The sequence below is a fragment of the Hevea brasiliensis genome, chromosome 18 (genome assembly GCF_030052815.1).
Source record: "Hevea brasiliensis isolate MT/VB/25A 57/8 chromosome 18, ASM3005281v1, whole genome shotgun sequence".
In the NCBI taxonomy this organism is placed as follows: Eukaryota; Viridiplantae; Streptophyta; class Magnoliopsida; order Malpighiales; family Euphorbiaceae; genus Hevea; species Hevea brasiliensis.
The window spans coordinates 44293520-44315931 of NC_079510.1; the positions used below are offsets into that span (position 1 = coordinate 44293520).

At 32.9% G+C, this 22412-nt stretch overlaps 1 non-coding gene across 1 annotated transcript; it reads left to right on the top strand.

The window, feature by feature from the left end:
* Positions 1–10705: 10705 nt before the first annotated feature.
* LOC131176217 (small nucleolar RNA R71) lies at positions 10706–10812 on the top strand. The gene has a single exon (XR_009146342.1). It is a non-coding gene; the product is annotated as a small nucleolar RNA R71 (small nucleolar RNA).
* The last annotated feature ends 11600 nt before the right edge of the window (positions 10813–22412 follow it).

Genomic DNA, 22412 nt, shown 5'->3' on the forward strand with positions numbered 1-22412 from the left:
TCTAACACCAAGAAAACTAAGTTTATTGCAAGATTATCTATCCCTAATATTCACTTTTCAGTCCATCTATTAAGGATTAAAACTTAACTTAATGAGGGCTCATTCATCAAGCAAGGCAACAAGCTCACAAGCAATAAATCAAAATGAAACAATCTTCATTTGAATGGCTAAATCAGTTCAAAACCACAATCCAAAACAATATTTACAAACCCATCTCTAGAATCTCAAACAACTACTCACTAATCATAGTTTCAATACAAACCCAAATGTATAAATGAAGAAATAATGGAAATCTAAGTTAAGGAATAGAAAAACCCAGAAAAATGCAGCAGAAGCTGCTGCTGGAAAGTGCAGAAAACGAGTTCTGCAGCTGCTGGAAAATAGCTTCACGTGTTCTTCTCTTCCTCTCCTTCTTTTCTTGCTAAAAATGCCTCCCTTGCTCCTTATGGAAAGAAAATGATAAAGGGGACTTTATATAGGTGAGGGGACTGCCCTAGAATGGGTAAAAAGGTGGAAGATTCCAGAGAAAGTGAGGTATAAAATCAGAGTAACGGAAATGTAACACCCTAGGCAAATCCCACATCGACAAAACACGGGAGAGATGCTGGGTTCATAAGTTGACAGTTCGTAACCCCTATTGACGCGTTTTAAAACCGTGAGGGCTTCAGCCCAGAGCGGACAATATCACTAGTGGGCCGGGCCATTACATTTGTGGTATCAGAGCGGCTTCGCGTGCAACCTTGAACGGTGGTGGGGCAAACCTCAGCGAGGACGCTGAGTCCCATAAGGGGGGTGGATTGTAACACCCTAATCAAATCCCACATCGACAAAACACGGGAGAGATGCTAGGTTCATAAGATGATGGTTCTTAACCCCTATTGACGCGTTTTAAAACCGTGAGGGTTTCGACCCAGAGCGGACAATATCACTAGTGGGCCGGGCCATTACATTTGTGGTATCAGAGCTGGACTCCCTCTAGTACGGTGTGTGGTGCGAGGACGCACCAGGCGGAAGCTGGTGGGCTTGTCACGACCCAGGGATGGGGTTGGGACGTGCTTGTTCAACCAGCTACGCACTGGGGTGGAAACTTCGTGTCCCACATCGGAAATGAGAAGGAAAGACTTGGGCCATATATGTGGGAGCCTTCCTCACCTGGTCAGCGCGCTTTTGGGAATGAAACCTCCCAAGGGAAAAATCCATGAGGCCCATGGGCCAAAGCGGACAATACTAACCGGAGAAGGATCGGGCTGTTACAGGAAATGCCACGTCAGCCATTTCCAGTAAAAATGACATAAGCTGAATCGGTTATGTCGCGGGTTGTGTCGCGGGTTGTGTAACAATCTGCCTGAATATCTGACGCTCGACACAACCTGCGACATAAGCTAAATTGGTTGTGCTGTAGGTTGTGTAACTCTCGACCATTTTTTTTGCTCAACTTCAAAAATTTTTGCAATTCAACTCTAATCTCCTCCAAATGGCTACTCTGATCAAAATACATCAAATTTCTCCAAATTTAACCTACAAAACAAATAAATTCCAAAAATTAAACTAAGAAGTGTGAAGATTATAAAATTGACTAAATATATGCTAATATCTATAATAATAGCTATGAACAAGGGTAAATTATGTGCAAAAATTACACCTAAATGATGATCTAAAATGCATGCATCAAATTCCCCCATACTCAAACTCTTGCTTGTCCCCAAGCAAAATTTCATTAAAACTCATTTGGAAGGGAATAGAGTCAGCCTTTGAAAATACAAAAATCACAAATCCAAACCACCAACTTACCCCTAGCCACCAACATTCCAAGTTCCCGCCAGCGAAGCACAAAGAATGAAGCAATCACTCTCAACAATTACAAAATAGCTAAGAATTAACCAATCAACCCAAGCAACAAATACCAACCAGCTACAAGAGTCAATTGTGCCAAAACAAACCTAAATGAAATAGATAGCCAATGTGTCTCAAATAGATGGTGAGTAATATATGAAAGATTATATTGCCAAACCCATATGCAAGCATAAAAGATATAACTCTACTAATGTAACAAGCATTTTTTAAAGAATCATTAGGTCTTTTTAAGGGTTATAATGGGGTCAAAATAGGGTAAAATTGTGTTAACAAAAAAAGGGAATAAGGAAAACAAAATATGAGAATAATATTAATCATGAAACTCGAAGTGCATCCATTTTTTTTTAATAGAATTTTTTTTATCAAGAGGAAAGAAATTCACAATGAATCTCAAGTGCTATCACAATAAAGGGACTACTTTTATAATATATTTTTTTTATTTTGTATGCGTCCCTATTTCATGTCACACCCAAAATTACCTTTGGGATATTTTGGTGACCATTTTTTTTTTATATATCATTATTTATTTTATTTTTTTTATGCACTTAATTGCTAAAATATTATTCTCATAATAGGTGGTAGTGTTTAGGTTTAATGGCTAGGTAAAAGATTTGGGTTCCAAAGAAATTAGGGAATTAAGGTTCAAGGGGGTTTGCAAGGGTTGAAATGAGATTAAGGTAGGTTAAGGCTAAATGTGAGGTTTAAAATATGAAGGAATGCCTAAATCATATTCTTATCAAATGCAAGTTAAAAATTTCGCTTTGAAAGATCTAAGATGCTTGTTCTAGGAATGGTGAGACGACAATGACCATTTTCTTCCTTAAAGGCTTATTCGGACACTCAAAACTCAAAATAACTAATCAGAATCTGCATACCTAGATGAATGTATTAATTTTCAGCTATTAAGTAAGAGAAAGAATAATGCTTAAAACTTTGTACCCAGCTGGAACTTTCATTCCACTAACCATCTAAAGGCAAGTTGGATTGCTTGAATAAGCAACTTATGGAATTCAAAGACTGGTTTAAAAATTCAAAAATTTTAAATGAATAAATGAAATGCATGAGTGTAAATGTATAGTCAACCTATATGTAACTAAGTATGCATAACTAAGTGTATGAAGCTATATGCAAGTGTATGTATGTGAATATGTACAAGTATGAAGTAATGAATGAGTATGTCACTATATGCAAGTAAAAAAGGAAAAATAATTTTGCAAAAAATTTACCCTCTCCCCCATACTCAGAATGAACATTGTCCTCAATGTTAAAAGAGTGCAAGGAATGGGATAATTTGGCTATATGTACAGAAAATGGGTGGCTCATATGTGCATAAAGAATTATTACCCTGTTGCATAAGCGATAGCACAACTTGTGTTGAAAGTGACACAAGTTGAGATGAGAATTGTTACCTCATTGAAGTGCAGCCAATTTAATTAAGTAAAATTTGGACAGCTGCTGCACTCATTGCAAAAGAAACAGTGCAATGGAATTCATTAAATCAATTAAATTCAAAAATTTGGAATAGGGAAGTTAAGCTCAAAAATATAACCATGAAGTGTAAATCCGAAATAGTAAATCAAAGCAAGTGAGCAAAGTGCTAAAGATTCAAAAGACAAATGTACTTTATGAGGAACTAAAAAAAATACTGAAGAAGTAAATGGTTCAAGTAAAATAAAGACAACACAAGCAAAATATTAACTAAATAAGTTCAAAACATTAATTAATTAAGCAACGAAATTAAAGACATGAAATGTAAATGGAGAATAAAAGCTAGTCAGTCAGGTATGAGAACTCCTTTGCCCTTGCCATCTTGAGGAGGTGGTGGTGCGTTTGGCGGTTGCTGTGGAGAGATGATTCTCAAAATCAGTGCCTCGTTTGTTTCGATCTTCTCCAGCTTAGCTCGCATGACTTTCAACTCGTCTTGCATTTCAGCACTTCTATCCAAATATATATCAGCTAAATCCCGCAATGTTTGAAAAGAGACATCCGTCATTTGTCGAAAAGAATAGATCTCATCACTGAGATTCTCCATGAATGTTAGAAGGGTTGCCATGGATGGTCCAGAAGCTGTTGATGAAGCAGGTTGGGCAGCTGGTGGAGCCTGGCATGAAGGCTGCTCGGATGGTTTCTCAGATGCTGAGGAGGAGCTAATTGCAGTGGGAGAGCCAGGTGGTGGTGCGGTGGATGCAGGAATTTCATACAGCTTGGTAGCCTCATTCTTGATACAAAATTTTTGGTTAGCCAAATGAGGTGCATCCAAAAATAGCAAACCAGTTGGAACAGCAGCACACTTGTGAACTTGAGGATTAAAGCCAAAATAGTGAGCAATGGGTGTGACCAAACCTCCAAACACAATGTTACCAGTACCCCTAGTAGTCTGGCGGATCACATGACGGCAAAAATAGTAACCAGGTGAAGCTTTTTTACCAGTTTTTGCACACCACAAAAAGAATAAATCATACTGAGACATTGTGCCAACACTAGTTCCCCTTCCTAAAACTGTATTTGCAATTAATCTCTGAAGCAATCTCAAGGCATGACTCTCAATCTTGGAGGCCTTACTGTGCCCCGGTTTGAAAGTACCTGCTGAAGGTGCAATTTGCTGCCAAAATTCATACCCATTATAGTCCCTTTGGCTAGTAGGTATTTTGAACAAACCATCAGGTGGAAAGCCGAATATATGGTGAAAATTATCCATAGACAACACCCTATCTTGACCAAGGCATCTAAAATTGATTGTCAAGTCATTATCCAAGGTATTTTTATGCTCACTAGTGGACAGGGAGGCCATAAATTCCTGCACTAGAATGGGGTAAACCAGTTCCTGTTTATGTGCAAATCGCACCCAACCTAAAGCATCTAACAGAGTCTGCATTTCATCATATATCTTCAAAGATTTAAGTGTAGACACATCCAAATACTGAGTTTGAACCATTTTTCGAGCTTCGACTCTTGCCTTGTTTCTTTTCATTTCAGCAGTAGGTAATACCCAATGTCGAGCAGCAAGCAAAGAGGAAGGAATTGCGAAGTTACCTTTTGATTTACCCGGGCGCTTGACTGCCGATTTCGGGATTCCACGGCGGACAGAAAAGTGCAGACATTGGGGCGAATCGGGAGTTCTTGTGTGGCCGGTTCGGGTCGCTTCCGCTTGGCGCCGCTTGTTGATTTGTGCGGCTTTATGCTTTTTGCCTTTTTCTTCTTGAATGTAGCGATAGGGGTGTCACCAGAATGGGCCGGCGATGGGTTGGCATTCATGGGTGGAGTGGTTTGGGGTTGCGGCGGCTGTGAGGAGTGGGGAGGTGAGTTTTCAAAAGAGAGTGGGGAGTCGGGCATGGCGAAATGGAGGGAAGGGACGGAAATAGAAGAAGAAGAAGTAGAAGAGGAATGGTGGGTTGTGGAGGGGAATGTGAAGACGAAGGTGACGGTGAAGCGGGGGTGGTCGGGGCTAAGCCGAGAGGAAGAAGGTGAAGGTGTGGGCTATGGGTTTGGGTTTTAGTCGGTTGGGCTATGGGTTATGGGTTTTGGTCGGTTGGGCTATGGGTTATGGTTTTTGGGCTTTGGGTTTTAGGTTTGGTTTCGGGCTTTGGATTTGGTTTAGTTATTATTATTATTTTTTTTTATGGTTAAAAAAAAATAATTTTCTTATTAAACCAAGGTGACAAGGTTTGAAAAAATTTTCTCTTAAAATTAACAAAAAGGGCAATGAATCCAGCAAGATCCACCAGCAAATACTCAACAAAAGAAAGATAAAAATTATAAGTAAACAAATTTGAAACTAAAATTTAAAGCTAAAAATTTAAAGCTAACACTAAAATAAAATTTTTATGCTCATTTGCTTGCAATGCATTGCATCCCATCTGCACAAGGAAATTAGAACAATGTTAAACTCTGAATAAGGAGTATAAAAAAAAAAAAACAAACAAATATATATATGAAAGAAATAGAGAATCAATGAAAAATTATGAGTTATGCCCAAAAAATGCTAAGTTTAGGTCTTTAGCTTGACCATACTCACTCAAGATTTTATGGAGAATGAGAGAGATAGCAAGTTGCTATCTTCTCAATTGGCTCACCAACTGAATAGTGCCTTAAGCTTTGTCCATTTACCTTGAAATTACCAGATTTTTCACCAAAAATTTCCACAGCACCATGAGTTAAAACTTTCACAATTTTGAATGGACCTGACCACCTTGATTTTAATTTTCCTGGAAAAAATTTTAACCTTGAATTGAATAAGAGAACCAAATCTCCTTCTTTAAAGTCCTTTTTCTTGATATGCTTATTATGCCATTTTTTAGTTCTTTCTTTATAGATCCTAGCATTTTCATAAGCATAAAGTCTCAATTCTTCTAACTCATCAAGTTGTAAAAGTCTTTTGTGCCCAGCAGTTTGTAAATCAAAATTGATTGCTCTAATGGCCCAATAAGCTTTATGTTCTAACTCTACGGGCAAATGGCATGATTTCCCAAAAACTAACCTATAAGGTGTAGTTCCTATGGGGGTTTTAAATGCTGTTCTATATGCCCAAAGAGTGTCATCTAATTTAAGGGACCAATCTTTTCTGGACTTATTGACAGTTTTCTCCAAGATTTGCTTAATTTCTCTATTTGTGATTTCTACTTGGCCATTTGTTTGAGGGTGATATGGTGTGGCAATCCTATGCTTTACCCCATACTTTCTCATCAATTTTTCAAATTGGTGGTTGCAAAAATGGCTACCACCATCACTGATTATGGCACGTGGGGCACCAAATCTAGTTAAAACAAATTTTTTCAGAAATTTCACCACAACTTTTGCATCATTGGTAGGTGTAGCAATAGCTTCTACCCATTTAGATACATAGTCCACCCCTACCAAGATATATTTATTCCCATAAGAAGATGGAAATGGCCCCATGAAATCAATTCCCCACACATCAAACAATTCAACTTCTAATATGGACTGTTGGGGCATCTCATCTCTCTTGGAAATGTTGCCTACCCTTTGGCACCTATCACACTTGCTTACAAGGTCTCGCACATGTTTAAACATATTAGGCCAATAGAAACCTGATGTCAAGACTTTTTCAACAGTTTTTGAGACACTAAAATGACCACCATATTCAGAGGAATGACAATGGTAAATAACATTATTTATTTCTTCCTCTGGTATACATCTCCTAATTATTCCATCATTACATCTTCTAAACAAAAGAGGTTCTTCCCAAGAATAAAATTTAACATCATGCAAGAATCTTTTCTTTTGCTGCCAAGACAAATCAGGTGGCAAGACACCACAAGACAAGAAATTCACAATATCAGCAAACCATGGAAGTGAAGATTTCAACACATACAACTGCTCATTCATAAAAAACTCATCAATTGGCACAATTTCATCATCTTTATTTTCAGTTTTTATCCTAGAATGGTGATCAGCCACCACATTCTCAACACTTTTTTTATCTCTTATTTCCAAATCAAATTCTTGAAGTAACAAAATCCATCTAATCAACCTAGATTTAGCTTCTTTCTTGCTCATTAAATACCTTATTGCTGCATGATCAGTGAAAACTATTACCTTTGAGTTGACCAAATAAGAACGAAATTTATTGAGTGCAAATACTACTGCAAGGAACTCCTTTTCAGTTGTGGCATAATTAACTTGAGCTTCATCAAGGGTTCGACTTGCATAGTAAATGGCATAAGGTTTTCTATCTTTTCACGCTGGCCAGGCTCAACAAAGAAACTCGCTTGCATCACACATGATTTCGAATGGCAAAGTCCAATCCGGGGGTTGCATGATAGGAGCCGTTGTCAATGCCGTCTTCAACCTGCAAAAAGCAACCATACAATCTTGATTAAAATCAAATTTAACATCATGATTCAAAAGATTTGTTAAGGGTTTAGCAAGTTTAGAAAAATCCTGAATAAATCACCGGTAAAACCCAGCATGTCCAAGAAAACTCCGCACTCCTTTGATAGTGGTTGGAGGGGGCATTTTTTCAATAATTTCTATTTTAGCTCTATCCACTTCAATTCCCCTATTTGAGATTAAATGCCCTAAAACGATTCCCTCTTGGACCATAAAGTGGCATTTCTCCCAATTCAACACCAAATCATTATCAACACATCTCTGTAAGATTTTAGATAAATTAGTCAAGCATGAATCAAAATTAGTGCCATATACTGAAAAGTCATCCATGAAGACCTCCATAATTTCTTCAATAAAATCAGAAAAAATGGCCATCATGCACCTTTGAAATGTTCCAGGCGCATTACACAATCCGAATGGCATCCTTCGATAGGCAAAGGTGCCATAGGGACAGGTAAAGGTAGTTTTTTCTTGGTCATCAAGATGGATTGGAATTTGAAAGAAACCAGAATATCCATCTAAGTAACAAAAGAATGAATGCTTGGCTAATATTTCTAACATTTGATCCATAAAAGGAAGGGGAAAATGGTCTTTTCTTGTAGCATTATTCAACTTCCTATAGTCTATGCATATTCTCCAACCTGTAACAGTTCTAGTGGGTATCAACTCATTATTCTCATTTTTAACAACTGTCACCCCACCTTTTTTTGGTACAACATGCACAGGACTCACCCACTCACTGTCAGAAATGGGGTAAATAATTCCAGCAGCTAGTAATTTTAGGATTTCCTTTTTCACAACATCCTTCATTGTAGGATTCAATCTTCTTTGGTGTTCAATGGAAGGTTTACTATTTGGCTCTAGGAAAATCCTATGCATACAAACTGTTGAACTAATTCCCTTTATATCATCAATTGCATAACTCAAAACTCTTCTATATTTTCTCAAAACTCTCAACAATTTTTCATTCTCAATATCAGTCAAAGATGCATTAATTATAACAGGATATGTTCCATTGGGTCCAAGAAAAGCATACCTGAGGTTGGAAGGAAGAGGTTTAAGATCTACCTTTGGGGCATCCTCTACCTTTAATGATGGTTGTTTGATTTCCAAATTTTGCACTTCTTCAAGTTGAAAAATTGTGGCTTCAGGATGTGGTGGAGAGCTCCCCAAGTGTTGTGCAAAAGTAGCTATGTTGTGATTGTCATCATCAATGCTCCCACCATGGACTAAGCAATTTTCAAGTGGGTCTTGTGGATAGCTTTTTCTGAAATGCTCTTGAACAATCTCATCGATAATGTCTTCCCGCAAACAAGACTCAACTTCTTCATGTTTCCTTTTCATGGCAGGATTGATGTTGAATATCATTTGATCATCTCCCACTCTAAGTGTCAATTTCTCACCCTTCACATCAATTAATGCACCAGCTGTTGCCAAAAAGGGTCTTCCCAATAAGATAGGAACTTTTGTGTCTTCTTCTATATCTAGAATGACAAAGTCCACCGGAATGTAGAATTTCCCAACCTTGATAGGCACATTTTCTAAAATGCCTTCTGGATACTTAATTGAACGGTCAGCCAATGAAAGATACATATTTGTGGGCTTCAACTCTCCCATATTCAACTTCTCATACATTGAAAGAGGCATTAGGCTGACACTAGCTCCAAGGTCACATAAGGCATTTACCACACAATTATCACCAATATGACAAGAAATGGAAAACACACCCGGATCTTTGAGTTTGGGAGGTAACTTCTTCTGAATTATAGCACTGCATTGCTCTCCCAAGTTGATGGTGTCATAATCTTCTAATCTTCTCTTGTTGGAAAGAATCTCCTTCAAAAACTTGGCATAACTTGGCATTTGGGATAGTGCCTCAGTGAATGGCACATTGATATACAACTTCTTTAGCACTTCAAGGAATTTGCCAAATTGTTTGTCTAGCATATGCTTGATGAATCTTTGAGGTTAGTTAAGGGTGGGCTTGTAAGGTTCAGGTGGGATGTATGGTTTTTCTCCCTCATCTTGCTCACTTTTGCTTTTTTCTTCTTTTTCATTTTTCTTGCTCTCAACTGAATTTTCTTCTTTTGTGCTCTCTTTTTCTTCTCTCTTGTTTTCACTCTCTTGACCAACTTTCTTACCACTTCTCAAGGTTACAACCTTACATTGTTCATGAGGGTTTTGTGGTTGGCTAGGTAATTTCCCAAAGGATTTGCTTCCTGATGAGCTTGCTTGTTGAGCCAATTGAGTCTCCAACATGCGGTTGTGGACTTGTAATTGATCCATGGTTTGTCTCATGTGTTGCATTTCTTCCTCCAATTTGCTATTCATCTTACTTTGTTCAGCAAAAAATTTCTCCATCATGCTTTCCAAGGTTGGTTTCGGTTCATGAGATGGAAGGGATTTTTGTGCTCTTGCTTGATATCCAGGTTGTGGCTGCCTTGTGGGCTGAAATTGAGGCTGAAATTGAGGCCTATTCTGCTGCATATACTGCTGGTTATGAGCATAATTTGAGCTTTGGCCTTGTTGAGCAAAAGTTGCTTGTGGTCTCCATGTTGAGTTGTTCACATTAGAGTAAGAATTTCCCATAGGTTTTTGTTGATAACCTCCTGCATAAGCAGCTTGTTCTTGCAAATAATCATCACCATAAGAAGAGTAATCAACTCCACAACTTTGAGTTCCATCTGTGAAGGCAACTTGTTGCATAGTTGTAGGAGTTGAGGTTGTTGCCTTTGTGCAAAAATCACTAAGAAGCTGAGTCAACTGATCAAATCTTGCATTCATGTAGCTAACTGAGTCAAGTTCATAAATCCCAGCCTTCTTTGGCTCAAGTGCTCTAGGATTTCCCCATAAGTGGGTATTATGAGCAATCTTCTCTAATAGATCATAGCATTCTTCACTTGTCATTCTCATGAAATCTCCTCCTGCTTGTGAATCAATTGTGTTTCTTATGGTTAGAGTAACTCTGGTGTAGAAATTCTGAACAATCATCCATTTGGGTATTTCATGATGAGGACATTGCCTTTCAAGCTCCTTAAATCTCATCCAAGACTCATACAAAGTTTCATCATCTCTTGGCTTAAAAGCTACCATCAAATTCCTCAAATGAGTGGTCTTCCCAGGTGGGAAAAATTGAGATAGAAAAGCTTGAGATAACTGCTCCCAAGTAGCTATAATAGCTTGTGGAAGTGAGTCATACCACTCCAATGCTGAATCCCGAAGAGAGAATGGAAATAAGGTGAGTCGAATCACTTCATCTGAAACTCCAGGTTGTCTTTGTGTACCACATATCATCAAAAATTTCTTCAAATGAGAATGAGGATTTTCAAGTGGACTACCTCCAAATTGTGAATTCTGAACCATTTGAATGAGACCAGTCTTCAACTCAAATTGATTAGCTCCAATAATAGGTCTGTTATCTCTTACATCTGCACATCTAGGAAAAGCATAGTCTAACATGGATCTTCTCTGAGGATCATTTTGATTAATAACTACATTTTGCCCGTTGTGATCATTTCCTCCATTGTTTCCACCAATAGCTCTATTTTGATTCTCCATATTTTCAATTGTCTCCTCTTGCCCAAATCTTTGTTGTTCTTCTTTTTCTGCTTCTTTTCTTCTTTTGTGTTCCTTTTTGTTGGCTCGACAGAATTTTTCAATTTCAGGATTGAACAACAATTCGGTATCACTTGTGCTTTTCGATCGTCTCATAAACAATTAAAGTACCTGAAAAACACAAGGAGTAGTAGTGAAAATAAAAGAAAATAAAAATTCTAATTAGCTTAAAACAATTAAAATCCAACTTAAAAACAAACAATTCTCCGGCAACGGCGCCAAAAACTTGATACGGTGTGTAATCCGCAAGTGCACGGGTCACAGTAGTATAGTTTTAAAAATGATATCGATCCCACAGGGAATTGTGCTTAAATTGGAAATAAAAGTATAAGCTAATTAGAATGACAAAATTTAAAGATGTAAAATGAAATTTGAAATTAAAATTGGTATTTGAGGAGTTTAAACTAAATTAAACAATTAACTAAATTAATTAAACTAGATTACTAAGATTTAAATTGAAATTTGCTATTTATGAAATTTGGAGGAATTAAATCTAAATTCAATAAAAATTAAAGTGATTCTAGAGATTGGATTTTCAATATTGTTTGCATGTGGTTTTGAACTGATTTAGCCAAACACATGAGAATTGCAATTTTGAGGGAAATCAATTCTTAAATTTTTGAAACCTTTTTCAAGCATCTCAAAGTTGGTTTTCATTAAATCAAACCCTGTTTTCACTGTATTTCAAACCTAACAAAAACTCAATTAATGCTCTAATTGATTTTGGAAAGTCCCCTTAATTCTCTTAGCTTATCTCTAACACCAAGAAAACTAAGTTTATTGCAAGATTATCTATCCCTAATATTCACTTTTCAGTCCATCTATTAAGGATTAAAACTTAACTTAATGAGGGCCCATTCATCAAGCAAGGCAACAAGCTCACAAGCAATAAATCAAAATGTAACAATCTTCATTTGAATGGGTAAATTAGTTCAAAACCACAATCCAAAACAATATTTACAAACCCATCTCTAGAATCTCAAACAACTACTCACTAATCATAGTTTCAATACAAACCCAAATGTTTAAATGAAGAAATAATGGAAATCTAAGTTAAGGAATAGAAAAACCCAGAAAAATGCAGCAGAAGCTGCTGCTGGAAAGTGCAGAAAACGAGTTCTGCAGCTGCTGGAAAATAGCTTCACATGTTCTTCTCTTCCTCTCCTTCTTTTCTTGCCAAAAATGCCTCCCTTGCTCCTTATGGAAAGAAAATGATAAAGGGGACTTTATATAGGTGAGGGGACTGCCCTAGAATGGGTAAAAAGGTGGAAGATTCCAGAGAAAGTGAGGTATAAAATCAGAGTAACGGAAATGCCACGTCAGCCATTTCCAGTAAAAATGACATAAGCTGAATCGGTTATGTCGCGGGTTGTGTCGCGGGTTGTGTAACAATCTGCCTGAATATCTGACGCTCGACACAACCTGCGACATAAGCTAAATTGGTTGTGCTGCAGGTTGTGTAACTCTCGGCCATTTTTTTTTGCTCAACTTCAAAAATTTTTGCAATTCAACTCTAATCTCCTCCAAATGGCTACTCTGATCAAAATACATCAAATTTCTCCAAATTTAACCTACAAAACAAATAAATTTCAAAAATTAAACTAAGAAGTGTGAAGATTATAAAATTGACTAAATATATGCTAATATCTATAATAATAGCTATGAACAAGGGTAAATTATGTGTAAAAATTACACTTAAATGATTATCTAAAATGCATGCATCAAATACTCAAGTTAAAGGATATTTTAGAGTGCTTCAAGAGCAAAATAACAATGAAAATATAAAAGTGTGTGTAAACATACCTGAATAAGCGTATGAGACCTTTTATATTGTGATAGAAAACAATTGGTGCTAAAATTTCTGAATTTTTTGAGTCGATTCCAATCTCTTCAATTCTAATCTCTTCGCTTGTCGTATATAACAAAATCGTATTGTGTCAACATGATACATGATAAGAATCACACTAAACATACTCAATGACATTTGTCTCGAGGCCACGTAAATTCAAACTTAATTTTGTAGTATTGATCTCCATGTTCACTGGTTTGTCATTGTATCAGTTATACGTAGTAAAATCGATCTTTTTGAACCCAATGAGATGAAGATGACCTGACTTGAACTGATGCTATATTTAGGCTAATTTGTAACTAGGTTCGATACACTTCAAATTGAGATTAGATTTAGTAAGTCTAACCCAACTACCCTCGTAGATGAATGTATTAATTAATTATATTAGTTAAGGAGTCAATCTGTTAATTATATAATTTATTTAAAAAAAAAAAGGTTAGTAGTTCCAAATCTCATTTTATAAATTATATTAAAAAATAAATTTGATTAAATTAAATATATGAAGTAATTAATTATATGAAAATTTTTCGTTTAAACTTTATTCATAGTGGGCTTAAGATACAACAAATGTAACGGGACCTATATACAAAGTAGATTTGAGCTTATAGTGATAAAAATAATTTTTTTTTTTTATAATTATACATATTAAACTATTTTAAATAAATTGTGTATATATCATTAAAGATATTTTATCTTTCATCTGTCCTGTATTTTTTTTTTCTCTTTAATGTATAAAAGGCATGAAATTATCTTCTTATTTTTCACTCTTTTTTTTGTTCAACATTATTAACTCTTTAAGCATGTAAAATATATTTAAAAAGTTTCACATGATTAAAATGCCAAAATGTAAATAGAGTGGATCACAGGAAATGAACACATCACAAGAAGATCAGCTCACCCCTTTAAATTGAAAATCACATCGATGCACATGATCAGAACACGAATGAATGAAATTTCTAAAGCTTAGACTTAGACAATGAATTATTGTTCAAAAGTGAAAAGTTTGAATCTCAAATTTCTTTAGTGGAAGCGAAGAATTGAAGCTTCTGATCTGATACATTTTCTTTTTAGTTGGGATCGACAGCTGTATGTGTGTGGGGATACTTGCACCCAACAACCCACCCTCAAAACCCAACCTCACCAAACAATGGAGGTAAGGTAACCCACACACCCGCTCTCTCTGCGTTTGTTTTGGCGTCTCCATCCAAAACAGTTGAAGTGTACGTCTCTGTTGCAAGAAATCACAGGATACTGGAATTACTCCACCACCCCACCTATCTGTAATACCTAGCTTCGTGTCAAGTCAGAAAAAAAATATCACACTGTTCCCTCTCACAAAAAAACAATTCTTTTATTAATTAATTAATCCTTAAAATTTGGCTACATTTTACCATAATGATGATTACATCAAGGGGAATTATATATATATATATATATATATATATATATATATATATATATATATATTTTTTTTTTTTTTTTTTTTTTTTCATTCATTACAAATACGGGACAGTATGACCCTCAACTAATATTGTCCATAATAAATAGTTAATACAATTTTAACTCATTTTTATTAAGAAAGATTATAGAATACTCTTATTATATAAAAATAGTGTTATCTCTTATAAAAAATAATCAGTCTTATAATATAAAAAATAAATCCACATGATTATGAGAGATAATGCATGTACACCGGATATATTTAATAATCTTTTTAATATTATAAGAGTTATTAAATCTCAAATTTAAATATCAACCGGTTCCATTAGTTATTTTGTTCACGCAATGTACAAATTATTTAATAATATAATATAATATATATTTTATATTTTTTATAATTATACTATAAATTTTTAATAATAATAAAATTTTAATTATTTTTAATTTTCTTTGAAATTTAATAAATAAATAAGTTAATGAATAGATATTTTAAAAATTATTTGACATATAAATAAAATAAAATAAACACATAAACCACTTAGTGATCTTTAAAATATAATTATTAAAATTCTTATATTTTAAATAATCTTTTAGTGAATAATTATATACACATATATTTAAAAAATATCCTTTTTTCTAATGCAATTAAAATTTTAATTAAAAATAATTAATTTTAATAATATTTATAATGAATATAGTAATTTGTAAACTTTAAAAAATTTCAAAATTCTTAAAAAAAGTAATAAAAAGAAGTTTAGATTTTACTAACTGAGATAAGATTTTAATAGTTGTAATTTAAAATTATTTAGATAAAAATAAATATTTAATATGATAAGTTAATTTTTACATATAAATTTTAAAATAAAAAAAAAAAGATGTCATACGTTAATTTTTTAAAATATTTTTATTAATTTATATGGCATATTCTTATGAAATTTTTTTTTAACACTATACCTTCCATGGTGAAAAGGGTGTCAACTTTAGGAAGCAATTCAAACTTGGCAGTCTGTTGGGCCATCCGCCCAATGAGAGACCATTGTGGTTGTTTTCTAACCATATGCGACACCAACTTGCCAAATTAGAAACTCAGCCGTTCTACTTGCCTTTCCTTTTTCATTCATTCAAGGCAAGAATTTTGTCCCTTCATTTTATTTTTCTTTTTCTTTCGTCTTCTCCTTCTTTTTCATTTATTTTCGATGGTGTGGTCCATTAATCTAACAGTCATGATAGTATATAGTTATCAAGGAAAAAACAAAAAAATATTATTGCTGTGTCCCAATTAGCTCGACCTTGACTCTCTGCTTCCTCCCAGATTTGTACACCTGTGTATGGTCCTTTTAGTCATGGATGGTTTCAGACTTTCAGTACTGAGCCACTGATAATATACATATGGTTGGCAGATTTGCTATGGGAGCAGTAGTGATTGGAGATTGCGTCAATTATTGATGGTTTGTGACACTGAAAGGAGAATTATCGTTTTTATCCTAAATCAAGATAAGCTTAATCCTGTGGAAAAAGATTGCTCCCTAACCTTCCTTCAGTTTGAAAATGATTTTTTAATGCCGGATGATTGATCCTTATCCATTCCCAAGTAACTATACATATGCAGACTTATACATATACATATACATACCCATCTATTATAAAGTCTTTGAAAAGTGAGGCACTTTTAATATTTTTTAATATTTAACTGAGTGTTTTTTTTTTTTTTGGTTGATTCATCTCGCCTACTATTTTTGAAAACTTATTAGAAAATAAAATAATATTCTAAGACTTTGCCATGAAAGAGAATTAAAGATTTCTTGTTACCTTCCATTTTTAAAAAAGAAAATAAAAATGACAAATCTCCAATTTTGTAAAACTATAAATTATGATTAGCTTATTTGTAATTAACTGTGCTTTGCATAATAATTTTTTATTAAAAAATAAAAAAAATGAAAAGCGAAGCTCCTCCGGCCTGCATATATATATATATATATATATATATATATATATATATATATATATATATATATATATATATATAAAGCCTTATGTTTAGTTTAAGAGCTAGCAAAGGGCTGTTGGACATGGCAGACACCAATGGGCTACGAAACAGACCAATGGGTCAGTGTTGTCACTCGACAATGTGTAGCTATTATTATAGGTTTTTTTTTTTTTTAAATAATTTATTTTTTTACTGTGCTTCTCACTTGACATTTTTTGAATTCTATATTAAAATTTAAAAAAATTATCAAAACTTTAAATATGATATCTTACTTTTATATAATTAAATAAATAAATGTTTTATATTAAATTAATTAATAATATAATAATTTAAATTTCCAATTTAATATAAAAAATTAACATAATATAAAAAATTAATTAGATATGAAACACTTCTATACCTATATATATAAAGTATGCATGTTTTTTTATGTTGATGTCATATGGCACTCTCTATAAAAAAAAATTACCACATACAATTATGAATATATGTCAAGTGTGTATTAATTTTTTTAAATTTTAAATAAATTGCCACATAAGAATATTTAATAACTACTCTCATAATATTACAATAAGTAGCTCTTATTATAACATATATCTATAATTTTATATATTACATACATATAATATTATTAAAATTATCAAATGAGATATTATTTAAATCTAGTACATTTCTTTAATATATTTAAGGATATAAAAAAATGTTAACATTGAAAAGTGATTAAAATGATCATATTATTTAATACATTTAAAATTATTTTATATTTTTAATTAACATTTTTATTATTTTGTTATATTTTATTATAAAATTTTTATTAAAAAAAATGGAAAAAGCAAAAGTGTTTAGTTTACATAAAGTAATAAAAATATAATATAGAGTAATTAATAATAAACTTAAAATATTATTTTATTTATATAAGTTAAATTAAAAAATATATAAATTAAAATTATTTTTAACCACGTGCAAAAAGCATGGTAACTGCTAGTGGATACATATTGGTGGAATTAGCAATAGCTGGAATTGTGATTAATATGCTTCCAGCCGTCCATTTGGAAGATCCCCGTGAAAGTCTATGCGTGCGTTTCAGCCCCTCAGAAGTCAAACAATGCACAGATCTTTTCTTTAAATTATTAACTGCATGTTTGAAACTTTTTCCTTCCATTTTGATGAGTTAGACTTTCCATTTTTATTTTACTTAAAATAAAATTTATTATATAAATCAAGCACAGCCTAAGAAACTTACTAATAAAAAAGAGGCATTGCAAATGGGTTTCTTGACCAAGAATTACAAAGACCCAAATTAAATTAAGCCTAAACCAAATTAAAACTACCTAATCCACCTAAAACCCAATACAAAGACCCATGACCAAGAACCAATTAAACCTTTGGTTTAGGTGGATCTGACCATGAACCCAGTTGACATGGTTTGGAGAGCAGAGGGAGACGCCCCCCTAAGAAATTGCTTCATCAGGTACAGAACGGAGAGATGAAAGCCACTAAAAAAAGTACATGCAGAGTCCTAACTTCACACATAAAGGTGAAGAGCAAGATACTCAAAGGAACCCTTGCTCTAAAAAGATCAACATCCACTGCTGCACAGCCAAAGTCGGAAACCTAGTAGCTCAAACGTTTCGATGAGACGGAGCTTAAGACCCTCTAGGCCATAAAAGGACCGGATGCAACTGGAGGCGTCGGTACTATCCCGCGAGATGTCCAACACCCATCCGTCGAGCAAATGCTCCCAAGCACAAAGATACACAGCAGAAGGACATAGCCTTTGCATTACAACGAGGAAAAACACAACAGTTTACAATAACCACTCTCTCATATATCCTCAAACCTACAATCCAACAAAACTATATACATTCCGACCCACTGAGGGGAGAGCATGAAACCCACAGCCGTTCAAGAGGAACCCCCCTGGAAAAGTTGCAAAGACCGGCAGTTAAGGGAGACTAGCTCCTAGAAAAAAAAAAAAAAAGTCTCATTTCTCCATGTTAAACTTGAATTTTGTATATTGCATGTAACCATTCAATTAAATTAATTGCTAAAATTTAAACTAATTTGAATGTTTGAGGATTATACTGATAAAATTAAAAAATTTGACTGAAAAAACTTAGAAAGATTAGGATTTTTTTAGTCATTGTCTTAAAAAACATGTAGATTTGATTTTCAAATTATTAGTAATATAAAAATACACACACAAAGTATATGGACAGTAATTTTAATATTTTACTTAATCAAAATAAATAAAAAAAATTCAATAGATAGATTTTTATTAAAAAAAATAAGGTGCAAAACTAAGGAATTGAAACATAATTGAAATTAAAGATTCGATTGTCAAAATTATAGACAATAATGGCTGACGATAAGAATAATTTTGTAAAAATTTGTGATTAAAGCAAAAGAGGTCCTATGAGATGTTAAAAGTTTGAGAAGTCAATCAGCTGAATTTGAAGATTCGATTATTAAAATTATGAACAATAGTGGTTGACAGTAAGATAGATTAATCTTATAAAAATTTGTGATTGAAACAAAGGCGGTACTATGAGAGCTTGAAGATTTAAGAAGTCACCAAATTGAGGTATAAAATGAAGGAAAACGGAGGGATACATCCAATATATGGTCGAAAAGCTTGAGTTTAGTGAAGATAGAGATAGGAGGAATATTGAATGAAGAGCCAAAAAGAACAACTACAACCTTGAGGATAAGTAATGAGAACTTGAAGAAAGGAGAGATCGGGTGGAGGCATACAAGAGAAGGGAGAGTTTAGAGGGTAGAGAGACCATGGACAAGAACAGTGATAGAGGAAGGTAGAAAATTTAAAATAAAGGCAATACAATCTTTTCATGACAGACTAACAGTAAAAAAAAAATTAATTTGGATAGAATTATTAATTAATTGATGAAATAAAAAGTTAAAGACTTTTAAATATAATTATTAAAATACAAAGACGAATTAATGAATAATGACAAATCGTATGAATGCTTAAAAAAAATCAATGAATGTAGCTCTGCCCATTATTTTCATTAATGATAAATATATTTTTCTTTTATTTTTTAATAAAATATAATTTTTTACTTAATTTATTTAGTTAAGTATTCATTTTAATTTTTTGATTATTTTCTTTTTTTTACAAAGTTTTTTGTTCTTTTTATTATGAGAGATTTTGATATTGATATATATATATATATATATATCGATTACAGTGTTTTTTAATACTATATAATTTGATACAATTTTTAGATCGAGTTAATCTAATATATCAGATGACTTTGATGAACTCTCAAAACACTAAAACATTTTCAATTAATATAATAAAATGCAATGCCAGTAAAGTATTTTCATAATAAAAATAATTAATATTATAACTTCAAAACTGAATTAAATTGTAATTATTGTAGTATGAAAATAATTTATTTTGATATTTTAAATTTAAAAAATAAAATAAATATGTATGGTTATTTATGAATGAAATTATTTTTTTTTTCATTTTGATTTGAAAGGAATGATAAAATGAGAAAATAACAAATTTTTCAGTTTATTCGGGCTTGCCCATCCGCTTGCTAAAGAAGTTTTTCTTTTCGACCCTTGATGCCATATATGTGTTTCACCTTATATTACACTTTAATTTATAAATTTTAAGAAATTAATCTTTAATTTTCATATTTTACATTATATTATATATTAATCTATATCATTTTAATATATAAAGTAATTTAATTTTTATATCAATAGATAAAGTTATTGTAAATATTAAAATTATAAGAATTAAATAATTTATTTTTTAAAATTTAAAAATTAAAATATAATATATTATAAAATTCACAGATTAAATAATTAAGTTCTTAAAACCTAATATAGGCCAAAAGTTATGGATCAAATTGTAAATTTCCAAGTTCTAACAGTATTTGCTTTTTATTGAGAGGGTGATAAGAGTCTGATATAATAATATAAATGACCTAATCAACTGCGTACAAAATGCGGTCCAAAACAAAATAATGCTTCTGTAGACTGCCATGATTGCTTCCTATTTTATATATATATATATATATATATATGACATAAATTAATTAAGCTACCTCTTGGCAGTGACGGAGCCAGATGGCCGCCTAGCTTTATAAAAGAATTTACTCATATTTTTTTATTAAAAAAAGGACTATAAATAGATATATTTTGAACCCAGGAAATCAATCCAACACCGGCATAAGGTGGGCTCTTGCGTACCTAAAGAAGAAAAACAACGTTAAAATTTTGTCTTTGTTTAATTACATAGAAAAATCAATTTGATGAAGAAATGTGAACACTGCAGGCCCTCCACTGAAATTAACCCAAATATTATAGCATGGGGATAAGTAATTTAACTTTAATATGAACTCAGAAAATTAATTTAAAAAATAAAAACAGAATAATGGCTGATCCCAAGAGAGAAAAATCCCTTGCACATTCAGAATTATGCATTGTTGTTATTAAGTTAAAGATATATAGAAATGACAGAATAAAGCGTATGGCTATTAGCTATTATCTTCACAAAAAAAATAAATGAAGATCGAACAAAAAATACAGAGGCAAAAAAATGTGAGAAGATGTTATTGATTTCTCTTCTGAGGTTTAAAAGATTGAAAAAAAAAAAAAGTCCTATATATATTATGGGCATATAACATAATCCCTTGTATCAAGTGTATGGCTTTGGCTGAACTTGTTATGGCAAGGAGACGGCCCTGAAGGTGGCACTGGCCCTCGCGGAAAGCGGTTTTGAAGCAAGAAACTGAACTCTGCAGCCTTCGAAGGTCTGGCACAACCACCCGTGGAAGCCATTGTGAAAACTAGAAGAAGAAGAAGCACAAAAACAAACCTCAAACGCAGCCAAAATCTCTCCATCGATGACATGATATGAAAGCTTTCTTGGTGTTATAAATTATAAAGCAATCGCTATATAACTGGGAGGAAGAAAGGGAAGAGATGGCGGTTGAATTGAAATGCCGTTTGTATTGGACCAGAGGAAGAATATGTAGTTGGAATCTTATTATATACTAAAAAATTTTGAAGGGTAAAGAAAATTCTTGAGGTTGGTTTAATTTGAAGATGTAGAGCAGTGCAACTATAATTAATTTGCCCCTTTGAAGTTTGAACATGAAGTAGCTCGTTAAAATGAAAGTCATAAGTTGGAATATAGCAGCCAATATAGAAACAAAGCAAGGAATTGGTCATCTTTAATTTCTGGTTTTCGTCTATTGCCCACTCTCTCCCCTGTGTGCAATTCTTGAAAACTACCAAGTCTACTTCTTTTTAAAAATTTAAAACCCATTTGACTTTCATTAATTACTTTTGAAAATGTTTTATATAATCGTAAATCACTTTTTCATCTATGTTGTACATTATAATTAACACTTTGAACTTTTTTAATATTAATATATAAATACTCATGTTACATGACCCTATATAAGAATGTAAAAGAAGAAAATGGAAAACATGGATTCTTTGTTTTAAAATAATAGTCTAATTCAAAATTGCGGAGAAATATATAGAACGTGAAAATTTGTATATTCAATTTCCTGAAACTTTGGTTAAAAAAAAATAAAAATAAAAATTCCTGAAACAGCCTAAGTTCTGCTGGCTCTCCTTATATGAAGCTAATAAGCTATGTTTCCAAGAAACTCCCAAAACTTGTAAGCTTATGATTTGGAGCTTTCTTTTTGTCCTCTTCAAGACATGATTTACATGCAACATATATATATATATATATATTCAAAGAGATTATTCTTGTGATTTTTTTTTTATTTTCAAATATTTGACAATTAACAGATATGGTCCATG